The sequence below is a fragment of the Stylophora pistillata genome, chromosome 14 (genome assembly GCF_964205215.1).
Source record: "Stylophora pistillata chromosome 14, jaStyPist1.2, whole genome shotgun sequence".
Taxonomy (NCBI): Eukaryota; Metazoa; Cnidaria; class Anthozoa; order Scleractinia; family Pocilloporidae; genus Stylophora; species Stylophora pistillata.
This window is the reverse complement of record NC_142532.1, coordinates 8653220-8659219: the sequence shown is the minus strand read 5'-3', so window position 1 is coordinate 8659219 and position 6000 is coordinate 8653220. Positions and strand designations below refer to the sequence as shown.

General features: G+C 38.9%; 1 pseudogene; it reads right to left on the bottom strand.

The window, feature by feature from the left end:
- Positions 1–330: 330 nt before the first annotated feature.
- LOC111333190 (uncharacterized) lies at positions 331–4452 on the bottom strand (annotated as a pseudogene).
- Positions 4453–6000: the final 1548 nt, after the last annotated feature.

The window sequence follows — 6000 nt, the reverse complement described above, 5'->3', positions numbered from 1 at the left end:
TGATAGATAGACTGGTTTATTAAAATCACATCGCACCAAAAATACTGAATTGCGCAATTTTTTTACAAACTACTACTATACAAATAAAAAATGTGATGACTGAAAGTTCTATTAAAAGTTCTCTACAGCCGCACCCTTCACGAAAAACGAATTATCAAAACGCTTTGTCTTGGCTGGTGGTACATTGTACGTTCTTTGGCGCCTTAAATTATAATGAGGGCTATGGGCTTCAGGAATTAAGTAATGTAGTTTACACTCTCGCGTCAATTCAAAGTCGGTCCATTCTTTTGTTATGCAAGTGACAGGGGAGAGAGAATCCTGCACCATAAGTAAGAAAGTTGAAAAGTTTAATTTTGCGACAACTTTGACATTTTACTTTTCCTTGCAAATTGGTACAAGTCGTCTTCAAACAATAAGTTCCCAAAGCCACATGCTAGCTGTTTTTAGTCCAGCGACCTTTGACTGAAAAACTTAACATCGAAATAATTACCTCCAAATTACGCTTCCTTCAAGAAAAAACTGGAGACTACTGCTATTAATCCTAAAAACCCGAAAAACAAGAAAAAAAAAACAAAATGGCAGATTTGACGAAATTTCGTCAAACCGAGTGAATAAATTTTTTCTATTACACTAAAAATTGTTTCATCTTTACATGTTCACTTTGGAGGTTGGTTGGCCGCATCTTGATATGCCTTAATGTGACAGCGTGATGCTGTTAGTGAGTTTTCACAGGTGCTTACCAATACTCGGCTGTGTAGCCGCGCGATGCGGTTCCAGTCGAGGCCCACAAATTGACCCTTGCTCACCATAGAGTCTAAAGTAACTCAGTGGTTAGAGCATCCGACTAGATCACAGAGGGTCGTGGGTTCAAGTCCCATCTGGGGCTCGGATTTTTTCTATTACACTAAAAATTGTTTCATCTTTACATAACCGAGTGAATGTTCATGGATTTGACCATTTTGGCGAAATCAGCTTGGGGGATTCGACGATTTTGACTAAAGTTCGTCAAATCTGTCATTTTCGTTGCTGCATGCAATTCTGGACATATCTCCATCATTTACAGGGAAACTTCAAGACCATCTACTAGCTATAATCGTAAAACTTGAGTAGCTATCTCAAAAATGCAGAGAACGTGCGTGCTCTCAGCAGGTTTTGGGTGATTTTCTCTTCTGTCTTTTGAGCTTTGATCGAGTTTAAATTTTCGCGCTAGACACTAATTAAAGTCCCGGACGTGTGGCGGCATTCTGAGGAAGGGGTGGAGCAGCGTTGTTCGAACGTTTACTCTTATCGACAACGGCAAATTGGCCAATCAGATTGCGACATTACCGTCAATTGTGAGAAAATATACATACTCCTGGCCCTAGCCACAAAGGAAAAGTATGGTTCTCTTTCAGGAGAATAAATTTTAAAATCTTGGGAAACTTGATGGTTTAGTAACGTAGAAGTGTCGAAGAAGTGTAAAGATAAAGCACTGACGAATGAAATATTCAATACCATTTAATCTGAAATCTAAATTAAGTGAAATGAAATATTAATACTTCGAGAAATACCGTTTTTTTTCTGTCTATCAGTCTTTCTGCCATATTGCCCTTCTTCATTGGGTGGCTGGATGCACGACCTGTGTTCTTATTCTGAACAAGAACTTTCTCATTTCTTTTTGTCTCCAGCAGTAGATCAGTGGATTAACGAGCGAGTTCAACAGTATGCAAGTTTGCCAGAGTGAATCGTTGATGGGACAAATACCATAAAGGCCTGTAGCTGACAGGGTGCTACAGAAGCAAGCGGGAAGAAGGCAAACAATAATAGCCCCAATTACAAACACAGTTGTTTTAAGCGCCTTCTGACACTGCTATTTTCAGGTTGCTATCAGTTATAACGTTTGGGTATTGCATGGTAAATTTTATCGCTACAAGCCTCTCGAAAGAAACCAATATCAGATGAAGGCATAAAGCAGTTGCTAATATAAACATAACATTAAAATGGAAATCTTCTACTTTTTCACTAGTACTGAGACCAGATATCAGGAATATCCTCCACAAGACATGCGACGGTTGGCCAAAGAGACCAGTTAATACGTCAGTCACCGCTAAACAGGCCAGCAAGATGTTGCTGTTGGTTCGGAGTCGAGGCCTCATCATCACTACCTTTATCACCAGCACGTTGAGCAGAACTGTGAAGGGACAAGCAACGCTGTTGATGATGATAGTGATAATGTAACTGATACCCAGTGGGACATCTTCTGTATTAGCCATCTTTTTAACGTTTGTAAACTAAGCTAGGAAAAAATTGATACATGTAGGTTAAGTTGGTTACCTAGTGAAGATCAAACGGACCTCTGATCAAGGAGTTGGATCTAACGTGTGGCTGTTTTTCAGAGGCTTTTTTGCACACACTCTACTCTTGTGTGCATGTGTTTTCACTTGACTTTTTCGCATATCAATTTCAGCAATTCCTGATTATATCATTAACAAGGTTGCCGATTTTGTTTGCCATGGTGAGTTCAAAGCCTAATCTTCATGTGCTTCCACTTGACTTTTTCACGTGGATGTATCACATTACGTCATTGCCGCCATGTTGGTGGACGTAAACAATAGATATCTCATTAGCTCCTATTGTTCGTCCACCAGCATTTGTTCCTTTCACCATCGTTGCCTGCGTCTCTAGAGATTGGTTGCAAACCACCTATTGTTTCATTGACGGAGCTGTTTATTTGGCTTGAAACCGCAAAATACAACTTTGGGAAGATTAGAAGATAGATAAAGTATGAAAAGTAAACCAAATTGAGTTGTATTAGGTGAATGGTGGAGAAGATTACCAACTAAAGCCAGCTAAAGTGATTTGCATGAATCTCCTGCATCAATTTAATTAAATTTTGCAATTTTTCATTTAACAACTCTGCAGCTGTCAAGCAGTAGATGATTAAATGATGACTAATGATTCACATGATCAGCACATTGCTTTCGGTAGACGTCTTTTCAGTATGTTTCTTTAAGATTGACATCTCCCCTGAATGGTCGGTTACATTATTAAATAAGTTTCTAATTTGGTTCGGAATCACAAACTATATGTTTGAGTGGACTAGAAGAAAGATAGATTACATAAGAAAACTAAATGAGAAGGAAAAAAAGGATATTGTGATATTTCAATCATTACTGAAAGATTACTGTTAAGTAGACCTCCGGGGATGTCTTGCGAAACATCAATGCTTCGTGCGTTGTTCTCAATAAAAATCCTTCAAAAATACTTATCACCATTAAGTCAGAGACCCCTCGAATTTCACTCGGGCGATTTGATCTGCCGCCACTTTCGCGTTCATGTGTTTCCACTTGACTGTTTCTCGCGCATGATTTACTATAATTTTTCTGTTTCATCGATGAAGTTATTACTTTAGTTTGCTATGGGGAATTCGAAGCATGTTCGGGCGGTTTGATCGGCCGCCACTTTCATAGCCATAAGTTTCAACATGACTGTTTCTCACTCATGAATTGAAATTGTTTTTTCATTGTTTCATTGATGAGGTTATCAATTTATTTTGCCTCGGGGAATTCAAAGCCCAATCAAGATAAGTCTAATCTCAGTAATTGACCTGTTAAATTTTTGCTTATTTTCAGGCGATTTGATCGGCCGCCACTTTCGTGTTCAGTGTATCCACTGGGCTTTTTCTCGCGCATGTGTTACGGTAATTCCTAATTGTGTAAGGATGAAGTTGTTTATTCGGTTGGAAATGACAAGATATGATATTGTTTAGACGCAAAAAAAGGTTAAATCCATCTAAAATAACAAAAGGAGTTGGAATGGCTGAATTAGGAAGAAATTGTCACTGTTCGCGAGCAATTGTTTCCTATTTTTAGGCAACTTGGGCTAGCACGGTGAGCAAAACATCAACAGAAATTAATTGCATGAATATCCAGATAAAATAACTCATACATCTGTTTTGTTGTGTTCTAGTTTTAATCTAACACTAAGATCCTTGGAAACAATCGTATTGTTTTGTTCACGTTCATATGCTCTCGAAGTTTTTCGGATTTGAAAGCAAAAACTCTCCAGAGTACCATCCCGAGGTCAGAATTAGGTAAACAGAACTGAATGTACAAGCTAACATTGTATCGCGGTAGTTTGTTCTCGCTGTTTTTTAGCCATTTTTGTTTCCTAGGAGCAAACCTTTTATGAAGGCCGACAGCTGTATCCTTATGTTAAGTTATAACATAACCAAAGTACGCGCACTCTTATTGGTCAATTTAGCGTTCCCCATTTGCCCATGGGTGTACGCTGCTGACGGGAGCAAATGCAAAGACTATTTTTCCGGGCGCGCTTGTTTTTTCTGGTCGCGTAAGATTTGTTAAATAAAAGGGAGCTCTTTAGCTACAATGTATCAATGTTATGTTATAAAACAAATGGTAAACACCACAGCGTACACTATTGAGTTATGGATGCACTTGGGAGGTTTGCTAAGCACTCTTACGCTTCTTTCGTGCTTAGCAACCTCCCTGCGTGCATCCATAACTCAATAGTGTACGCTGTGGTGTTTACCGTTTGTTAATTGTTACTACCTCCAATGGTGGGGTTTCTTCAAAAGTTACTAACAAAATAAAAATAACAAATAATTTGGTGAGCGGGACAATAGAGATGACTTCAGACAATCGGAACGTTTTTCAATATTACTTCGGCAAAAAAGTTGAATGAAGGCTCGTAACAGCTTGTGCACTTTTTTATTTCAGCGAAATTAAACCTCGCCCAATTTTTTCCCTTTCAAAGTGGATCCAAGCTGTGCTATTTGCCTTTAAGAAAAATATCATAAACACGTTTTTTTTTCTGAAACGAGCTATTTTTCAAACGCGGCCTCTTCATTTCCCATTTTCATTTTGTATTTTTATATATATATATATATATATATATATTGCCACATGCCCTTTTCGTTTCCTCTCAGTCGGACACGGAATGGCCATATTGTCAAAATTACAGCACTTTTTTTTTCATGATAAGAGCATGGCAGTAACTTCAAGGATCTTTCAACATGTGTCTATCTTGTTGTTAAATTCACGTTTACCTCAAATGTTTTTGGTAAGAGTCTATTTAAAAGGAGAAGACACGAAATTTTGTTTCCATAGGTGTAATTCTTTGATTAACTGAAATAATAGTACAAGTTGCCTTCTTCATATGATCATCGTAGTGCTTCCGCAGGGCGACCTAAGTACGAAATAACTAGACAAATCCTGCAGCAACTGAACGCCACTCATGTGCACTCTGCCATGAAGGTGTAGGTTTCCTGCTTGGCCAAAGCACCTGTCACAAACCTCGCACTTAAAAGGCTTTTCTCCTGTATCTGGCGAAGGGTTCAGTCCCACTCGGTTAAAGCTCTTATCGCGAACATACATACATAAATACATACATACATACATACATACATACATACATATAGGTTAATTCACCACTCTCCATAGGGGCTTTTCAGGGCCAACACCCACCCATCCCCCCCCCAAGGGAGGACATCCACCACAGTAATCTCGTGCGTGGGAAATTAACGTCTCCTACCTCTAACCCTGCAGGAGACGGGGCCTACGGTTTGTTCGTCCTTATCCGAGAAGACTAGAATATCTATCCATTTCTTGATTATAGAAAGGTAGCAACCTTACACTTAGGAGGCTTTTCCGCCCGCATGTACCCTATGTTGTCGAAGGTGTCCTTTTTCTCTAAGGGATTAGTCGCTAACCTTTCACTTTGAAAAAAGGCTTTTCTCTCGTAATACTATGTATCCTGTGATGATTCCGAAGGTATATTTTTTAAATGAAGACAGAAGATATTCAGCATTTCTCTTTCCTTGGAGGTTAACTCCTACAACAATCCAAAGTAACTAAATTCCTTGGCGTTTTATCCTGGCGATCATCTCATTTAGGAACGCCATATCACTGATGGATGTCTTTTTTTTCATTTAGGTCTCTACAACCAAACTCACTTTGTACCACACCTTAATTACACCTTAATTACACCTTAATCACACCT